Source organism: Oncorhynchus keta, chromosome 26 (genome assembly GCF_023373465.1).
Source record: "Oncorhynchus keta strain PuntledgeMale-10-30-2019 chromosome 26, Oket_V2, whole genome shotgun sequence".
NCBI classification, from domain to species: Eukaryota; Metazoa; Chordata; class Actinopteri; order Salmoniformes; family Salmonidae; genus Oncorhynchus; species Oncorhynchus keta.
In genome coordinates this window covers 10,766,885-10,786,357 of record NC_068446.1, presented here as the reverse complement: position 1 = coordinate 10,786,357, position 19,473 = coordinate 10,766,885, and the positions used below count along the sequence as shown (strand labels likewise).

At 46.6% G+C, this 19,473-nt stretch overlaps 1 pseudogene; it reads left to right on the top strand.

The window, feature by feature from the left end:
- The first annotated feature begins 9,107 nt into the window (after nucleotides 1-9,107).
- Nucleotides 9,108-19,143, top strand: LOC118358639 (aldehyde dehydrogenase family 16 member A1-like; annotated as a pseudogene).
- Nucleotides 19,144-19,473: the final 330 nt, after the last annotated feature.

Here is a 19,473-nt window from a genome sequence, read left to right as displayed (position 1 = left end):
CCCTGTCAATGAGAATGGGGGAGTGCTCGGTCCTCCTTTTCCTGTAGTCCACAATCATCTCCTTTGTCTTGAACACGTTGAGGGAGAGGTTATTAGCCTAGCATCACACTGCAGGTCCCTGACCACCTCCCTATAGGCTGTCGCATTGTTGTCGCTGATCAGGCCTGCCATTGTTGTCTCGTCGGAAACCTTTGTGATGGTGTTGGAATTGTGCTTGGCTATGCAGTAAAGGGTGAACAGGGATTACAGGAGGGGACTGAGCAAGCACCCCTGAGGGGCCCCCGTGTTGTGGATCAGCGTGGCAGATGTGTTGTTACCTACCCATACTATCTGGGGGCGGTCTGTCAGGAAGTCCAGGATCCATTTGCAGGTGGAGGTGTTTAGTCTAGGGATGCACCGATATTAAATTTTTGTCCGATATCCGATATTTTCGTTGCCAACAAATACCGATAACAGACATTTAAAATTGTAGCAGCCTTTTTAAGCATTCGTACAGTTATTGTTAACACACACACACACCCACTAAGGCACTACATCTCAGTGCAAGAGGTGTCACTATGGTCCCTGGTTCGAATCCAGGCTGTATCACATCCAGCCGTGATTGGAAGTCCCATAGGGCGGCACACAATTGGCCCAGCGTCGTCCGGGTTTGGCCGTCATTGTAAATAAGAATTTGTTCTTAACTCTCTTGCCTAGTTAAAGGTTACACACACAACACACTGACCAAAAAGTTATTTTGTTGGCATTTACATATGTCCCCATTACCAGTAAAACATAATCGAAACCTATTTATTTCACTTGCTGTGCTGTTTCACTGTTCATTTGTTCAGTCTCAACCAAGATTTCATCATACATGTCAAACAGTGAAGTTTCAGCTGTCTTTCCATGTTTCCATCTTGTTCAGCTGTGTATGTAACATTTCACGTAAACCCTGTTTCTTGTCTGCATCAAAGTACCTAGCATCAAGCATGGTGGCCTACATGGTAGTGTGTACCGGGGCTCGAGGTGCTCGACCAGTCAGCGAAAGCCAACATCATCCAGGACAGAGAACGGTTGATTGTCAAGGGCAATGAATTCCATTATCTTGGTGTTGTAATGGATTTCGCCTTTTGAGTTGTCTCGCTGAAATGTTCTTATTCCTTCAAATGACTGCTCGACCTGACCTTGTTTAGTTGTTGGAAGTGTGAGCTTAGTATTTTTTTCTGCTTTTGTTCAGTGTAGTGCTGTATTTTTAGTGGCGTCATTACATCTACCTACGTTAAATAGGTATGCATGTCAGCTTTGATATGGGTTTTGAACATCGGCGTTAAACTAGACGTCGGGCCGACTTACATAGGTATTCCTCTTGTCCAGATGGGTTAGGGCAGTGTGATTGCGTTGATCCTTGACTAGTCTCTAAAAGCACTTCATGATGACGGAGGGGAGTGCTACGGGGAGATTGTCATTTAGCTCAGTTACTTTAGCTTTCTTGGGAACAGGAACAATGGTAGCCCTCTTGAAGGATATGGGAAGAGCAGACTGGGATAAGGCTTGATTGAATATGTCCATAAACACACCAGCCAGCTGGTCTGCGCATGCTCTGAGGACACAGCTGGGGATGCCGTCTCGGCCGGCAGCCTTGCGAGGGTTAACACGTTTAAATGTTTTACTCACGTTGGCTGCGGTGAATGAGAGCCCGCGGGTTTTGGTTGCGGGCTGTGTCGGTGGCACTGTATTGTCCTCAAAGTGAGCAAAGAAGTTGTTTAGTTTGTCTGGGAGCAAGACTCCGGGTCCCCGACGGGGCTGGTTTTCTTTTTGTAGTCTGTGATTGACTGTAGACCCTGCCACATACCTCTTGTGTCTGAGCAGTTGAATTGCGACTCTCCTTTGTCTCTATACTGATGCTTCGCTTGTTTGATTGCCTTGCGGAGGGAATAGCTACACTGTTTGTAGTCGGTCATGTTTCTAGTCGCCTTGCCCTGATTAAAAGCAGTGGTTTGTGCTTTCAGTTTTTTGTGAATGCTGCCATCAATCCACGGTTTCTGGTTGGGGAAGGATTTAATATTCGCCGTTGGTACATCACCGATGCACTTGCTAATAAACTCGCTCACCGAGTCAGTGTATACATCAATGTTGTTGTCCGACACAATCCAGAACATATCCCAGTCCACGTGATCGAAGCAATCTTGAAGCGTGGAATCAGATTGGTTGGACCAGCGTTGAACAGCCCTGAGCACGGGTGTTTCCTGTTTTTTAGTTTCTGTCTATAGGCTGGGAGCAACAAAATGGGGTCGTGGTCAGATTTGCCGAAAGGAGGGCAGGGAGGGCTTTGCATGAGTCGCGGAAGTTAGAGTAACAATGATCCAGGATTTTGCCGGCCCAGGTCACGCATTTGATATGCTGATAAAATTTAGGGAGTCTTGTTTTCAGATTAGCCTTGTTAAAATCCCCAGCTACAATAAAAGCAGCCTCAGGATACTTGGTTTCCAGTTTCTATAGAGTCCAATGAAGTTCTTTCAGGGGCGTCGGTGTCTGCTTGGGGGGGGGGTCGGCATTTGGTCGGCATTTGATTTTAAGGAATTCTAGGTCAGGTGAGCAAAAGGACTTGAGTTCCTGTATGTTGTTATGATCAGACTACAACTTGTTAATCATAAGGCATATACCCCCGCCCTTCTTCTTACCAGAGAGATGTTTGTTTCCGTCGGCACGATGTGTGAAGAAACCAGGTGGCTGTATCAACTCTGATAACGTATCCCGAGTGAACCATGTTTCCGTGAAACAGAGAATGTTACAATCTCTGATGTCTCTCTGGAAGGCAACCCATGCTTGGATTTCGTCTACCTTGTTGTCAAGAGACTGGACATTGGCAAGTAGTATACTCGGGAGAGGTGGGCGATGTGCCCGTCAACGGAGCCTGGCCAGAAGACCTCTCTGTCTGCCCCTTCTGTGGCGCCGTTGTTTTGGGTCGCCTGCTGGGATCCGATCCATTGTCCTGGGTGGGGGACCAAACAGAGCATCCGCTTCGGGAAAGTCGTATTCCTGGTCATAATGTTGGTAAGTTGACGTTGCTCTTATATCCAATAGTTTCTCCCGGCTGTATGTAATAAGACTTAAGATTTCCTGGGGTAACGGTGTAAGAAATAATACATTTAAAAAATCTAAAGACTGTGTTGTGGTCTAGTAGGCCATTCTATCATTTGTTTACGTTGGAGGGTAAACTTTGTCCTGAGCTTCGTGGATGGCCCAGCCTGGGGCTTTTTCCTCAGTTGACACCTCAAAGATTTGAACTAAAAAAACAGGTCAGTGTTTCTTTCAAGTTCACACAATTGCAGAATGCTTCGCAGGGGTTCAGAAGAGAGAGGACTCCTCTTCCTAGGTGGTACCTTGAACACTGTCAGACTCTGTGAATGGCTTAACCTGTGGCATTTGCTCAGTGGACACCTCAAACATTTGCCCGGAGTTTGGAGGTGGCTTGGTCTGTCGGAGGATTCAATCCATTGCCCTGGTACTTATTGGTGCTCAGATGAGTCAGCTTGAACACGTCCAGGGGCTTTGTTGATGGCTCCATGCACTGCTGGTTCTCAGGTGATGCCTCAATCTGTTGCAGAAGTTCAGTGGGCATTTAAAACATCTGCTTAGAAAAGGCTCACTCTTCAATCCCTGATCCACTTGGTAATTCAAGTAGTTGCTTGCTTGGGTTCAGTAGGAACCTTCAGTACTTCCTGAGAACCAGTGGATAGATCAATCTTTTCCCTGGCATTTTTAGGCAGGGTTCATAATTGGATTCAACAGGTTGTACAGTCACGCGTGTTCTCAGGAAGCATTTTGAATGGTTCTGAAACCTCTGCTGACTCAATTGGCCTTTGAAGCTCAGCAGACATCTGAAATGTGTCTTTGTCAGAGCTGGGACCGAGAGATTGAAAAACAGGCCATCAGACTGTCAAATACCCATCACTAGCTGGCCTCCACCCAGTACCCTTCACTGAATTTAGTCACTGTCGCTAGCCGGCTACCACCCGGTTACTTAACGCTGCAGTTTAGAGGCTGCTGACCTATGTACACAGACATGGAATCACTGGTCACTTTAATATTGGAACACTGGTCAAGTTAATGTTTGCATTTTGTTTTACTAATTTCCTATGTGTATATACTGTATTCTACTGTATATTAGTCAATGGCACTCCGACATTGCTTGTCCTAATATTTTATATATTTCTTAATTCCATTATTTTACTTTGAGATTTGTATGTATTATTAGATACTACTGCACTGTTGGAGCTAGGAACACAAACATTTTGCTACACCCATGATGACATCTGCTAAATATGTGTATGTGACCAATAACATTTGATTTTGAAATACTTGTTAAGTAAGCTGTCTCTCGATTTGTGTCAATACCAAAACCATGCTCGGGGGAATGCTTGAGCGTGGTTCTGGTAATGACTCAAATGTTACGTCAGTCTCTTCAGGCCCAGTTTCAGTAAACAATAGTGTGTGTAAACTTATGACCCACTGGAATTGTGATATAGTGAAATAATCTGTCTGTCACGACTTCCGCCGAAGTTGGCTCTCCTGCCTGTTCGGGCAGTGCTCGGCGGTCGTCGTCATCGTCCTACTAGCCACTACAGATCCCTTTTTCGTTTGTCTATTGGTTTTGTCTTATTAGTTTCACCTGTGTGTATTTTAGTTTAATTAACGTCCTTATATGTAGTAGGTTGTCCCGCCCTTGTTTTGTGCAGGATTGTTTTTATATTCATGTCATTTGGTGTAGTGCTTGTGTTTTATTCTCCGGTCTATTTTTGATCCTGTGTTGGATTATTCACCCTGTGTGTTGGGTTGACCGTGTTTTTTGTGCGCCGGAGAATAAACTGTCAAATATCTGAAACCTGCTCTATGCGCCTGATTCCACCCACCTTGATAAAACGTGACACTGTCTGTAAACAATTGTTGGAAAAATTACTTGTGTCATGCAAAGGAATGTTCTTCCCGACTTGCCAAAACTATAGTTTGTTAGCAAGAAATATGTGGAATGGTTGAAAAACAAGTTTTAATGACTCCAACCTAACTGTGTGTAAACCTCCGACTTCAACTGTACAAAGCTGTGTACTACTCCCTTCACAGAACAGAGCAAACTGGCTCTAACCAGAATAGAAAGAATGGGAGGCCCTGGTGCACAACTGAGCAAGAGGACAAGTACATTAGTCTCTAATTTGATAAACAGACGCCTCACAAGACTTCAATTGGCAGCTTCATTAAATAGTACCTGCAAAACACCAATGTCAACAGTGAAGAGGCGACTCCGGGATGCTGGCCTTCTAGGCAGAGTTGCAAAGAAAAAGCCACGTCTCAGACTGGCCAATAAAAAGAAAGATTAAGATGGGCAAAATAACACAGACACTGGACAGAGGAAGTCATCCCAGAATCGGCTCTTCGCTGTTGAGACTGGTGTTTTGCGTATACTAACTTCCAGTTGAGGACTTGTGAGGTGTCTGTTTCTCAAACTAGAGAAAGTGTATATGTAAACTCGATCTTTGTCTCCTTTTCTCAGGCTTGAGCCTCAGTCTCGTGCGCTCGGCTTGTTCATCGATGGAAAGTTTGTTCGCCGTGCAGACAGACAGACATGCAATGTGACTGACTCTTCAGGTAAAAAGAGAACCTACTTGGGAGCTATCCCCTCAGTTTAATATTATTGTTCTGTCTATCTCTTTCTTCCTCCACTAGCCACCGTTTTCTTGTTATATTTTAAATGCCTTGTTCATCAATATAATACTATTTTGACATCTTTCTCTCTCTCTCCCTCCTTAGGTGGTACTGTGTGTGCTCTCCGACCACTACCTTGTATCCTTTTCCCTCTCGCTCTCATCCAACACTTCCCACACTGCCCCTACTCGGATGGTATCGCGCCGTCCCAACCTTCGCTCTCTCTCCCCCGCTACTCTCTCCTCTTCCATCCTATCATCTCTTCCCTCTGCTCAAACTTTCTCCAACCTATCTCCTGATTCTGCCTCCTCAACCCTCCTCTCCTCCCTTACTGCATCATTTGACTCTCTATGTCCCCTATCCTCCAGGCCGGCTCGGTCCTCCCCTCCCGCTCCGTGGCTCGACGACTCCTTGCGAGCTCACAGAACAGGGCTCCGGGCAGCCGAGCGGAAATGGAGGAAAACTCGCCTCCCTGCGGACCTGGCATCCTTTCACTCCCTCCTCTCTACATTTTCCTCCTCTGTCTCTGCTGCTAAAGCCACTTTCTACCATTCTAAATTCCAAGCATCTGCCTCTAACCCTAGGAAGCTCTTTGCCACCTTCTCCTCCCTCCTGAATCCTCCCCCCTCCTCCTCTCTGCAGATGACTTCGTCAACCATTTTGAAAAGAAGGTCGATGACATCCGATCCTCGTTTGCTAAGTCAAACGACACCGCTGGTTCTGCTCACACTGCCCTACCCTATGCTCTGACCTCTTTCTCCCCTCTCTCTCCAGATGAAATCTCGCGTCTTGTGACGGCCGGCCGCCCAACAACCTGCCCGCTTGACCCTATCCCCTCCTCTCTTCTCCAGACCATTTCCGGAGACCTTCTCCCTTACCTCACCTCGCTCATCAACTCATCCCTGACCGCTGGCTACGTCCCTCCCGTCTTCAAGAGAGCGAGAGTTGCACCCCTTCTGAAAAAACCTACACTCGATCCCTCCGATGTCAACAACTACAGACCAGTATCCCTTCTCTCTTTTCTCTCCAAAACTCTTGAGCGTGCCGTCCTTGGCCAGCTCTACCGCTATCTCTCTCAGAATGACCTTCTTGATCCAAATCAGTCAGGTTTCAAGACTAGTCATTCAACTGAGACTGCTCTTCTCTGTATCACGGAGGCGCTCCGCACTGCTAAAGCTAACTCTCTCTCCTCTGCTCTCATCCTTCTAGACCTATCGGCTGCCTTCGATACTGTGAACCATCAGATCCTCCTCTCCACCCTCTCCGAGTTGGGCATCTCCGGCGCGGCCCACGCTTGGATTGCGTCCTACCTGACAGGTCGCTCCTACCAGGTGGCGTGGCGAGAATCTGTCTCCTCACCACGCGCTCTCACCACTGGTGTCCCCAGGGCTCTGTTCTAGGCCCTCTCTTATTCTCGCTATACACCAAGTCACTTGGCTCTGTCATAACCTCACATGGTCTCTCCTATCATTGCTATGCAGACGACACACAATTAATCTTCTCCTTTCCCCCTTCTGATGACCAGGTGGCGAATCGCATCTCTGCATGTCTGGCAGACATATCAGTGTGGATGACGGATCACCACCTCAAGCTGAACCTCAGCAAGACGGAGCTCCTCTTCCTCCCGGGGAAGGACTGCCCGTTCCATGATCTCGCCATCACGGTTGACAACTCCATTGTGTCCTCCTCCCAGAGCGCTAAGAACCTTGGCGTGATCCTGGACAACACCCTGACGTTCTCAACTAACATCAAGGCGGTGTCCCGTTCCTGTAGGTTCATGCTCTACAACATCCGCAGAGTACGACCCTGCCTCACACAGGAAGCGGCGCAGGTCCTAATCCAGGCACTTGTCATCTCCCGTCTTGATTACTGCAACTCGCTGTTGGCTGGGCTCCCTGCCTGTGCCATTAAACCCCTACAACTCATCCAGAACGCCGCAGCCCGTCTGGTGTTCAACCTTCCCAAGTTCTCTCACGTCACCCCGCTCCTCCGCTCTCTCCACTGGCTTCCAGTTGAAGCTCGCATCCGCTACAAGACCATGGTGCTCGCCACGGAGCTGTGAGGGGAACGGCACCTCAGTACCTCCAGGCTCTGATCAGGCCCTACACCCAAACAAGGGCACTGCGTTCATCCACCTCTGGCCTGCTCGCCTCCCTACCACTGAGGAAGTACAGTTCCCGCTCAGCCCAGTCAAAACTGTTCGCTGCTCTGGCCCCCAATGGTGGAACAAACTCCCTCACGACGCCAGGACAGCGGAGTCAATCACCACCTTCCGGAGACACCTGAAACCCCACCTCTTCAAGGAATACCTAGGATAGGGTAAGTAAGGGTAAGTAATCCTTCTCCCCCCTTCTCCCCCAACAAGATTTAGATGCAAGTGGCTGTTCCACTGGTTGTCATAAGGTGTTTGCACCAATTTGTAAGTCGCTCTGGATAAGAGCGTCTGCTAAATGACTTGAATGTAAATGTAAATGTAATGCTGTGGATGAGGATGTGTCCCTCTCTGTGTCCTCTGGGGCCAGTGGCTTCAAGGCCTGGAGTGCTCTCCCCTGTCATCTCAGAGCCAAGATTCTACTCAGGTAGCTACACACTGTACTCCTTTACCTCTGTCTATGGTTCACTGATACACACCTTGGTTCACTGACACACACCTTTACCTCTGTCTATGGTTCACTGATACACACCTTGGTTCACTGACACACTCCTTTACCTCTGTCTATGGTTCACTGACACACTCCTTTACCTCTGTCTATGGTTCACTGATACACACCTTGGTTCACTGACACACTCCTTTACCTCTGTCTATGGTTCACTGATACACACCTTTACCTCTGTCTATGGTTCACTGACACACACCTTTACCTCTGTCTATGGTTCACTGATACACACCTTTACCTCTGTCTATGGTTCACTGATACACACCTTTACCTCTGTCTATGGTTCACTGACACACACCTTTACCTCTGTCTATGGTTCACTGATACACACCTTGGTTCACTGACACACACCTTTACCTCTGTCTATGGTTCACTGATACACACCTTTACCTCTGTCTATGGTTCACTGATACACACCTTGGTTCACTGACACACACCTTTACCTCTGTCTATGGTTCACTGACACACACCTTTACCTCTGTCTATGGTTCACTGATACACACCTTTACCTCTGTCTATGGTTCACTGATACACACCTTTACCTCTGTCTATGGTTCACTGATACACACTACATCTTTTCAACTCGCTCTAGGGTTGACTGAAATACACACTCATAATAATACTTCATTTAAAGTGTTTCTCTATGATAACAACTATCCAAAACACAGAACATTGTAAGCAGACAACAATCAAAGCTATGTACAGGTGTCGTCGGGAGAACGGAATTAACATAGATCCTTGAAAGCCTTTCTGAACAGCTCAGTCTTTAGCATGTGCCTTAAACGAGGCCAGAGACTCTCCAGCCCTGACAGTGACTTGAAAGCTGCACTGAGGTCCAGCACTATGAGGATGCTGGCAGCCCCAGAGTCAGCATTCATGAGGTCATTGGCGACCCGTACCAAGGTGCAGTCTCTGTGCTGTGTAGCTCTGATACTCTACTGGAAGGGCTCGAGAAGGTTATGAGTGGCCGTTGAAGTTGGCTAGACATAGCATGTTCAAGAAGCTTACTCAGAAATGGCAGGTTGGAGATGGGCCTGTAGTTCTGGAGGTTGTCAGGGTCAGATCCAGGCTTTTTAAGTACTGTTAAGACTGCAGCAAGTTTGAGCTGAAGAGGGACACAGCCAGTGGTGAGGGACTTGTTGATGATTTCCGTGAAGAAAGGCTCCAGTGCAGGTAAGCAGGTCTTTACAAGGGAGGTGAGTCAAGTGAGCAAGTGGTGGTCCTCATTGTTCTAACCAGCTTGGTTACGTCAGCTGCAGTGAAGGTGGAGAACCTTGACTCAGGGAGCCGAGGACTGGCTAGATCAACTACAGAGGCTGGAGAGGACAGGATGGTGTTATTAATGTTTTCAATTTTGCTTTGGAAGAGGCACAGGTATTGATTGCATCCTTCTGGGGAGGCTAAGGCTGGAGGAGCTTGCTCACAGTAGAAGACGGCACCCAAGAGTTTCCACTGCCGTTGCTGATCAGTTGGGAGTAGTTTGATGTCTGAGCTTTAAGGCCTTTCTTTTTTTTGCCTTTCTGATGTTGCTCAAACATCTGCACATGTACAGTTCTAGATGACGGCCAGTTGCTTTGAGAGAGCGTAAGTGTACCAGGGAGAAGATTTGGGGAAAGACACTAGGCACGTTTTCAAAGGAGCAACTTCATCGAGTATGGAAGCCAAGGCAGTGTGGTATTGAGCGACAGAGCCAGTAACTGGCAGGTTGGAGATGGATTCAGTAAGATGGCCTGTGTTTTATAGTTTTAAGACTCCTAAACTGAATAGAGTGTTTCTTGTGCTGAGTGGGCAGAGGAATAGGTAGGGTGAAGGTGATGAGTTTGTGGTTGGACAGGCCTGGCATAGTTCCATCCACGCCTGTGATGCAGACCAGGTCCAGTGTATGGCCTTTGTTGTGGGTGGAAGAGTCATTTTCCACATGCTGTTGGAGTCCAAAGTTGTCCAGGACATCAGCCAGGCCAGAAGAGAGACTGCAGTCAGGGGAGTCGACATGTTCAACTCACCAAGCTCTTGCATTTATTTTATTACATTTATTTTTTAATTGAACCTTTATTTAACTAGGCAATTCAGTTAAGAACCAATTCTTATTTACAATGACGGCGTGGCAAAAGGCCTCCTGCGGGGACGGGGGCTGGGATTAAAAATTAAATATAGGTCAAAACACACATCACGACAAGAGACATAAAGAGAGACCTATAAGACAACTACACAGCAAGGCAGCAACACATGCCAACACAGCATGGTACCAACACAGCATGGTACCAACACAACATGGTAGTAGCACAAAACATGGTGCAAACATCAGATTTGCCACCAATGCTCCTTATAGGACACATCACTGCACTCTATACTCCTCTGTAAACTGGTAATCTCTGAATACCTGTTGCAAGACCCACTGGTTGATGCTTATTCATAAAACCCTCTTAGGCCTCACCCCCTATCTGAGATATCTACTGCAGCCCTCATCCTCCACATACAACACCCGTTCTGCCAGTCACATTCTGTTAAAGGTCCTCAAAGCACACACATCCCTGGGTTTCTCCTCTTTATAGTTTGCTGCAGTTAGCGACTGGAACGAGCTGCAACAAACACTCAAACTGGACAGTTTTATCTCAATCTCTTCATTCAAAGACTCAATCATGGACACTCTTACTGACAGTTGAGGCTGCTTTGTGTGATGTGTTGTTGTCTGTACCGTCTTGCCCTTTGTGCTGATATCTGTGCCCAATAATGTTTGTACCATGCTTTGTGCTGTTATCTGTGCCCAATAATGTCTGTACCATGCTTTATGCTGCTTCTGTGTTGTGTTGCTGCCTTGCTATGTTGTTGTCTTAGGTCTCTCTTTATGTAGTGTTGTCTCTCTTGTTGTGATGTGTGTTTTGTCCTGTATTTATATTGTTTTTTAATTTTTATTTTATCCCAGCCCCTGTCCCTGCAGGAGGCCTTTTGCCTTTTGGTAGGCCGTCATTGTAAATAAGAATATGTTCATAACTGACTTGCCTAGTTAAACAAATTCTTATTTTCAAAGACGGCCTACCAAAAGGCAATTGGCAAAAAAAAGAAATGTCCTCTCACTGTCAACTGCGTTTATTTTCAGCCAACTTATGTGTAAATATTTATATGAATATAACTAGATTCAACAACTGAGACAAGTATTTTCTGGGGGGAATGGCCCTAGCCCTCACCCTCCGATCCAACAGGATCCGGGCTCTTCGCTGGCCATGGCAGAACACTGACATTCCTGTCTTGTAGGAAATCACGCACAGAACGAGCAGTATGGCTGGTGGCATTGTCATGCTGGAGGGTCATGTCAGAATGAGCCTGCAGGAAGGGTACCACATGAGGGAGGAGGATGTCTTCCCTGTAACGCACAGCGTTAAGATTGCCTGTAATGACAACAAGCTCAGTCTGATGATGCTGTGACACACCGCCCCAGACCATGACAGACCCTCCACCTCCAAATCGATCCCGCTCCAGAGTACAGGCCTCGTTGTAACGCTCATTCCTTCAACGATAAATGCGAATCCGACCATCGCCCCTGGTGAGACAAAACCATGACTCGTCAGTGAAGAGCACTTTTTGCCAGTCCTGTCTGGTCCAGCGACAGTGGGTTTGTGCCCATTAGCGACGTTGTTGCCGGTGATGTCTGGTGAGGACCTGTCTTATAACAGGCTACAAGCCCTCGGTCCAGCCTCTCTCAGCCTATTGCGGACAGTCTGAGCACTGATGGAGGGATTGTGCGTTCCTGGTGTAACTCGGGCAGTTGTTGTCGCCATCCTGTACCTGTCCCGCAGGTGTGATGTTCGGATGTACCGATCCTGTTCAGGTGTTGTTACACGGGGTCTGCCACTGCAAGGACGACCAGCTGTCCATCCTGTCTCCCTGTAGCGCTGTCTTAGACGTCTCACAGTACGGACATTGCAATTTATTTCCCTGGCCACATCTGCAGTCCTCATGCCTCCTTGCAGCATGCCTAAAGCATGTTCACACAGATGAGCAGGGACCCTGGTCATCTTTCCTTTGGTGTTTTTCAGAGTCAGTAGAAAGGCCTCTTTAGTGTCCTAAATTTTCATAGCTGTGACCTAAATTGCCTACCTTCTGTAAGCTGTTAGTGTCTTAACGACCGTTCGACAGGTGAATGTTCATTAATTGTTTATGGTTCATTGAATAAGCATGGGAAACAGTGTTTAATCCCTTACAATGAACATCTGTAAAGTTATTTGGATTTTTATGAATTATCTTTGAAAGACAAGAGGGACGTTTCTTTTTTTGCTGAGTTGTGTGTGTGTGTAAATAAATAAATAAATCCCACACACAGTTAAAAATCCAGGCTATCTAATCAACATGACCAAAGGTTAATTTCCTAAAAAGTCATGAAAACAAAACAGTTTCAAAACGGACCCGGTCACATTCTACCCTGACAAAGATACCCTTCCGGAAGGTAAAGATTTACTCTACCTTTTATGACCCTGGCGTTTCTGTTTCCCAGGCAACACAGTGGTTGCGACCCCTGGCGTGGGGACAGCACCCCCTGTTCTCTTATTGTCACTGGGTTCTAAAGTGGCTCAAAACGCCCACGTCAGCTATGTCACTGACAGTGGCAACAAAAAGGTGGGCACACACTCAGACCAATTTTTTTGTCAATAGGGGTTATGCTTCCTTTTTGATGTATTTTTCACGTGCATCTTCTTGCACTAACACTTGTCTCTTTTTACTAGCAAAATGTTTTTCTGATAGCTTCTTTATTGAGGAATGTTTTTACTTGCTATGACTGTGGTATGCGGTTGTTTTTTCTACTCTCGTTGAAACCACTGACTGACTGTAAGTCGCTCTGGATAAGAGTGTCTGCTAAATGACCAGGATTCTATGTAAATGTAATGGGACCGTAATTAGCTGTGTGAAGTGAACATTTTCTGTTGGCGCAGCAGTGAACTGACAGTTATCCAACGACAATCGTGTGTGCTTTGGATTGTGAACTTCCTCGTTTTCTCTCTCTCACACTAACTAAAACCTTTCCTCCAATCTCTTCTTTCCTTCTTTTTCAGGATGGAGAGATTCTGTGCAGGGCCACAGCAGGCATGGGTGTTCCCGTCTCTCTCTCCCTCTCCCTCTGCGCCACCTGTCCCTTCATCATCTTTGAGTCTGCAGATATCGACAGCGCCGTGGATGGAGTGATAGAGACCGCCTTTAAGAAGACCAGAGAGGTGAAACAGATGTCTTTCTTTTCTCAGTTGCTTTTTGAAGCCAAATCAGTGAGTCAAAAGATTCCAGTGAAAGAACAAGATGGCCAAAGGTGGTCAGTATTGTACATTATGACCGATCTCTACCTCTCCCTCGCTCTATAAACTAACACAAAAATATACAAATTTTAAAGCCTTCTCTCACTGACTCAGTAGGCCTATATGTGACTTATCTGAACATTAGACTAATGAAATAACCTGCCTTCTCCCCCCTCTCCACCTTCATTTAGCTCCCTCTCTCTCTTTCTCACCCTCCCTCCTCAGTGCCAGTGGATGCTGTGTGTCCAGGAGTCAGTGTGGGACAGTGTTGTAGCCCGTCTGAAGGTTCGGATGGCTGGGATGAAGAGTGTTCCTCTCCTGGCCGAGGGGGACCGAAGGCTGGGGGACGCTGCAGTACAGGAGGCCCAACAGCAGGGGGCCACGGTCAGTCACTACATTTACATTTAACATTTTAGTCATTTAGAAGTAATTTATCCAGAGCGACTTACATGAGTAATTGGGGTTAAGTGCCTTGCTCAAGGGGAGATCGACAGGTGTTTCACCTTGTCGGCTTGGGGATTCAAACGAGGGCCCTTTCGGTTACTGGCCCGATGCTTAACCGCTAGGCTACCACATACACTGAGTGTACAAAACATTAGGAACACCATCTAATTTTGAGTTGCACCCCCTTTTGCCCTTAGAACAGCCTGAAGTTGTTGGGTGTCGGACTCTACAAGGTGTCAAGTGTTCCACAAGGATTCGGGCCTATGTTGACTCCAATGCTTCCCACAGTTGTGTCAAGTTGGCTGGATGTCCTTTGGGTGGTGGACCATTATTGATACACAGAAGAATGTTGAGTGTTGAAAAACCCAGCAGTGTTGCAGTTCTTGACACACTGGCACACATACACAATAGCACACATACAAAATCCATGTTTCAATTGTCTCAAGGCTGAAAAATGCTTCTTTAACCTGTCTCTTCCTCTTAAATCCACTTCAATCAGAGGAAGAGGAATTAACAGGTGACATCAATAAGGGATCATAGCTTTCACCTGGATTCGCCTGGTCAGTCTGTCATGGAAAGCGCAAGTGTTCCTAATGTTTTGTACACTCAGTGTGCAAACTATTACCTGTGAAGTAACTGCCCCTTCCTCTTTACTTTATGGGCTTGACGATTATATCATAACATGTGAAAACGCGGTAATTTTAACACATACAATTATATTCGTGTTTTGTGGAGGAACTTCTCCAGATGCCTTTTATGAAATATTTGACTTGAAGACCATTCAAAAAGCCTACAGCATTTAGTAAACTACAAGGCTACTTCCTGGTAAATGGCGTGTCACTTTCATAGCGTATAGCCCTTAGCACAGGTGGGGGGCATCAGTCACTCAATACCGCATAGGCATTTTGCACAAGCACTGCAGTGGGCAAAATAATCATGACATTTCAAAAAGACCTGAAGGCAGTAACTCCAATCCAAGTTCAAAATACTGCTTCTCGGAATTCCATCTCTTCACTATATGGATTATTTCCTTTTTATTTTTGTAATTTGCATCTTCTTTGTTTTGTACCACCATTTTGTTAGATGTGGTGTTGAGCACAATTAATAAAAAGTACCTTTTTTTCAATAAATGCTGATCCAGCTGTGTCCCCCGCCCTCCTCCAGTACTGCCTATCCCCCCACGGTGCTGTGTGGAGTAGCCCCCTCCTGCACCTGTGTGGTGACCCCATCCCCCGGCCCTCTGCTACCCCTCCTCTCCTTCAGGAGCCACGGGGAGGGCGTCACTCTGGGTAAGGAGGACCACACCATACTATTTATATGACCAAACCACACTCACACTAATGAAACACTCACATCTATCCAACTCCATCTGTCCATCTGTCTATCTGTCTTGTCAGGGAACCACAGCCCTCACGGCCAGGCTGCCTCTCTCTGGACTGAAGACCTAACTCTGGCCCTGGAGGCTGCCAAGAGGTACAAGGGACACACACACACAAATGCACCCATACTTACTTACACACACACACTATCTTGATCTCCCAATATTAATCTCAAGTCACCACGACTGAAAACATTTTGTGTGGTGTATCCTCTCTGCATTAGATTGATAATTCCTATCACCCAGAACTCACCTGATGAATAATGGACTATGAGATATAACACACACACACCTTATTAACCCTTCCTCGACCTCTCTCCCCAGCCTGTCTGTGGGTTCAGTGTGGGTCAACTCCCACTCTGTTATGGACCCTTCCCTGCCTCTCTCTGGCCACAAGGAGAGTGGCAACTGCATCGATGGAGGGAAGGAGGTATGGACAATAGCCATTTTTTGTCCCTGTCCCTGTCCAGAGGGAATTTTGTATTTTCAGATCTTCACACATGCCTTCTAGGGTGTCGGGCTATAGGTTGTTTGTAGACAGGGTTCCTTTATATCTGATTGTCTCCTAAATGACAATTTCCTCCTTTTTTCTAGGGTCTGTTCCAGTTTCTCCGACCTTCCTCCTCTCCTCCTCTACCCCGCTCTTCTCCAGCCTCTGTTGATTACTCCAAGTTTGGAACGGCGGCATCACCGGCCATCATTCCAGAGGGATCTAATTTATCCAGGTGTGTGTGTGTGTGTGTGTGTGTGTGTGTGTGTGTGTGTGTGTGTGTGTGTGTGTGTGTGTGTGTGTGTGTGTGTGTGTGTGTGTGTGTGTGTGTGTGTGTGTGTGTGCGTGTGTGTGTGTGTGTGTGTGTGTGTCTGTGTCTTCACTTCTTTTAAATATGCTTTTGCACTTATTCAGTCACTTGTAAGGTTCATTATCTCACCCCCCCTCCTGTTTCTATCTCTCCTTCAGTAACCCTCGTTCCTACCTGCAGTATGTGGGGGGGAAGCAGTGTAAGTCTGAGTCTGGCAGCAGAGTGCGTGTCCTGGCACCAGGGGGAACTGTTCTCGCCTACTGTCCTGACGGGGGGAGGAAACACGTTCGCAACGCGGCCATTAAAGTCCAACCTGGGTAAGCTCGACTCTAGGCTGGATTTTTATCAACCAAACGTCACCGACAGTGTCGTCAAGGTCATATGGTACTGGGGCAATATGGAGGTGTGTTTGACCCCTGTATAACCGCATATCGGGGACACACACCAACAAACAGCACTTAATTGTATTCCAGTAGAGCATGTAAGTGAGCCGTGTTTAATGGTCATCTAGTTTTGTCTCTTGGTCTCCGCCGCACCTCTCTGATTCAGAGGGGTTGGGTTAAAAGCGGAAGATACATTTTGGGTGAATGCATTCAGTTGTGCAACTCACGAGGTGTCCCTCTTTCCCTTTAATACTAGCAAGCACCACAATCTCTTTGCAGAGCCCTCTGAGGTGTGGTGAAGGTCGTTACGGAGTACATTTAGTGGAGCATTAATCTTTCTCTGGGCTCTGTACAGTATGGACTATCACATATAAATGCCTTCCTTCTCTAATCTCTTCCTTTGAAATGATTGGCATGAAAGGAGTTTGAAAATAAAATTCATGCGAGTCTGGTACTCTGTGTGTGATTTTCACTGAGTATACCAAACATTAGGAACACCTTCCTACTATTGAGTTGCATCCCCTATTGCCCTCAACAGCCTCAATTCATCGGGGCATGGACAAGGTGTCGAAAGAGTTCCACAGGGATGCTGGCCCATGTTGACTCCAATGTTTCCCACAGTTGTGTTGAGTTGGCTGGATATCCTTTGGGTGGTGAACCATTATTGATAGACACGGAAACTGTTGTGAAAAAAACCAGTAGCGTTGCAGTTCTTGACAGAAACCCAGAAACCGGTGCGTCTGGCACCTACTACCATACCCTGTTCAAAGGCACTTACATTTTTTTTGTCTTGCCCATTCACCCTCAATGGCACACACATACAATCCATGTCTCAGTTGTCTCAAGTAGAGGGCAACCGATTGATCGGCATGGCCGATTTAATTAGGGACGATTTCAAGTTTTCATTACAATCAGTAATCCGTCATTTTTGGACGCCGATTATGGCCGATTACATTGCAATCCACGAGGAGACTGCGTGGCAGGCTGACCACCTGTTATGCGAGTGCAGTGTCAAAAGGACCTTGTGGCTGCACGGAGCCAAGCTAAGTTGCTAGCTAGCATGAAACTTATCTTATAAAAAACAATCAATCTTCACATAATCACGAGTTAACTACACATGGTTGACAATATTACTATTTTAACTAGCTTGTCCTGCATTGCATATAATCAATGCGGTGCCTTCATTTATCATCGAATAACAGCCTACTTCAACTTTGCCACACAGGTGATGATTTAACAACAGCGCATTTGTGAAAAAAAAGACAACGGTTGCACCAATGTACCTAACCATGAACAGCAATTTGCAAATAAATTCATAGAAAATCCTACAATGTGATTTTCTGGATTTTTTTTCTCATTTTGTCTGTCATAGTTGAAGTGTACCTATGATGAACATTACAGGCCTCTCTCATCTTTTTAAGTGGGAGAACTTGCACAATTGGTGATCTGGCCTGACCTGACCTCAACCCCCTTGATGCCTAATGCAAAAATCTCCAACCATTTTCACCTTTGGCAATCCTGTGATCTATCCAGCACATTCCAAAGCCATCTGGCTCCTACAGATAACCATTAACTTCTGATGTAAAAACCAGTCTCTATCACCCCTCAGATACTATCGTCTTACTTCTGATCGCTCTAGGATAGCAATGTTCCAAGTTTAACCCAGAATCCAACCATATTCAACACTTACTCACGCACCCACCGTCTGGCTAGCACACAGGGCACCAACAAAGCCTCTCCATTTCAGGCGGTCATATTGTAGATAGTGTCTCTTCTCTAATCTCATCTTCTCTAGCCCGTCCCACAGTCCGGTTCAGCTCTGTCCATCCCTGAGGCTCTAGGAGTAGTGGGTGTGGTTCTCCCTGACTCCTCCCCCCTCCTCTCTATGATCTCCCTGCTGGCAGCTGCTGTTGCCATGGGCAACACTGTCATCATGGTGCCCAGTCCAAAGTACCCACTGTCTGCTCTAGAGTTCATCCAGGTGAGTTCTGTCCTGCCCTCTGACATTTTGATTCAACTGTGTGCTTGTGTGCACACGCTTGCTTGTGTATGCTGTTGGGTGTGTGTGTGTGCATGTATTTTCCCCCGGACACATCTGTTCTCTGTCTCTCTAGGTTCTCCATTCCTCAGATCTTCCAGGAGGTGTGGTCAGCATTAACTGGTGGCAGAGATCAGCTGACCCTGGCTCTAGCCAATCAGTGTCATCAAGGCCATATGGTACTGGGGGAGTATGGAGGTGTGTTTGACCCATGTATACTCTCACACACCAACAAATAGCACTTAATTGTATTCCAGTAGAGTATGTAAATGAGCTGTGTTTAATGTTAATCTATCGTTGTCTCTCACACACACACACATGGTTGCCAGTTCCTCCAACACATGTGTTCCAGCCCTCTGAAAAGCCTGTGGCTCCACTGCCAGGAGGAGGCTGGGGGGAGAGACTGGGCCCAGCCTCATCCCTCACTCCTGGAGATGTGGAGACAGGCCGTCCAGTGGAAGAGTGTCTGGATCCCCACTGCTTAGAGGGGGGTTAGACAGAGGAGAGATTTAGTGTATTAAAACAATAACATTTATTTTAAGTGGAGGGGGTGTTGGAAGGGTCCTTCATAGTCGCAAACTGGGATTGATTTTATGTGACGCATTTCACAGATGGGTGATTTGGGAATTTTCTACAAACCATATAAAACTTCCTCTTTCATGCAGAAGATCATGATGACTATAAAACCTTCAAGGATGTTCCAGTGGTTTCCTCCCATCAGAGGACTGTAGGCCGCCGACTCAGCGGTAAATAAGACCAGATACACGGAGAGATGTTTATAAACGCTTTGATCCTTTATGGATCACTGACTTCCA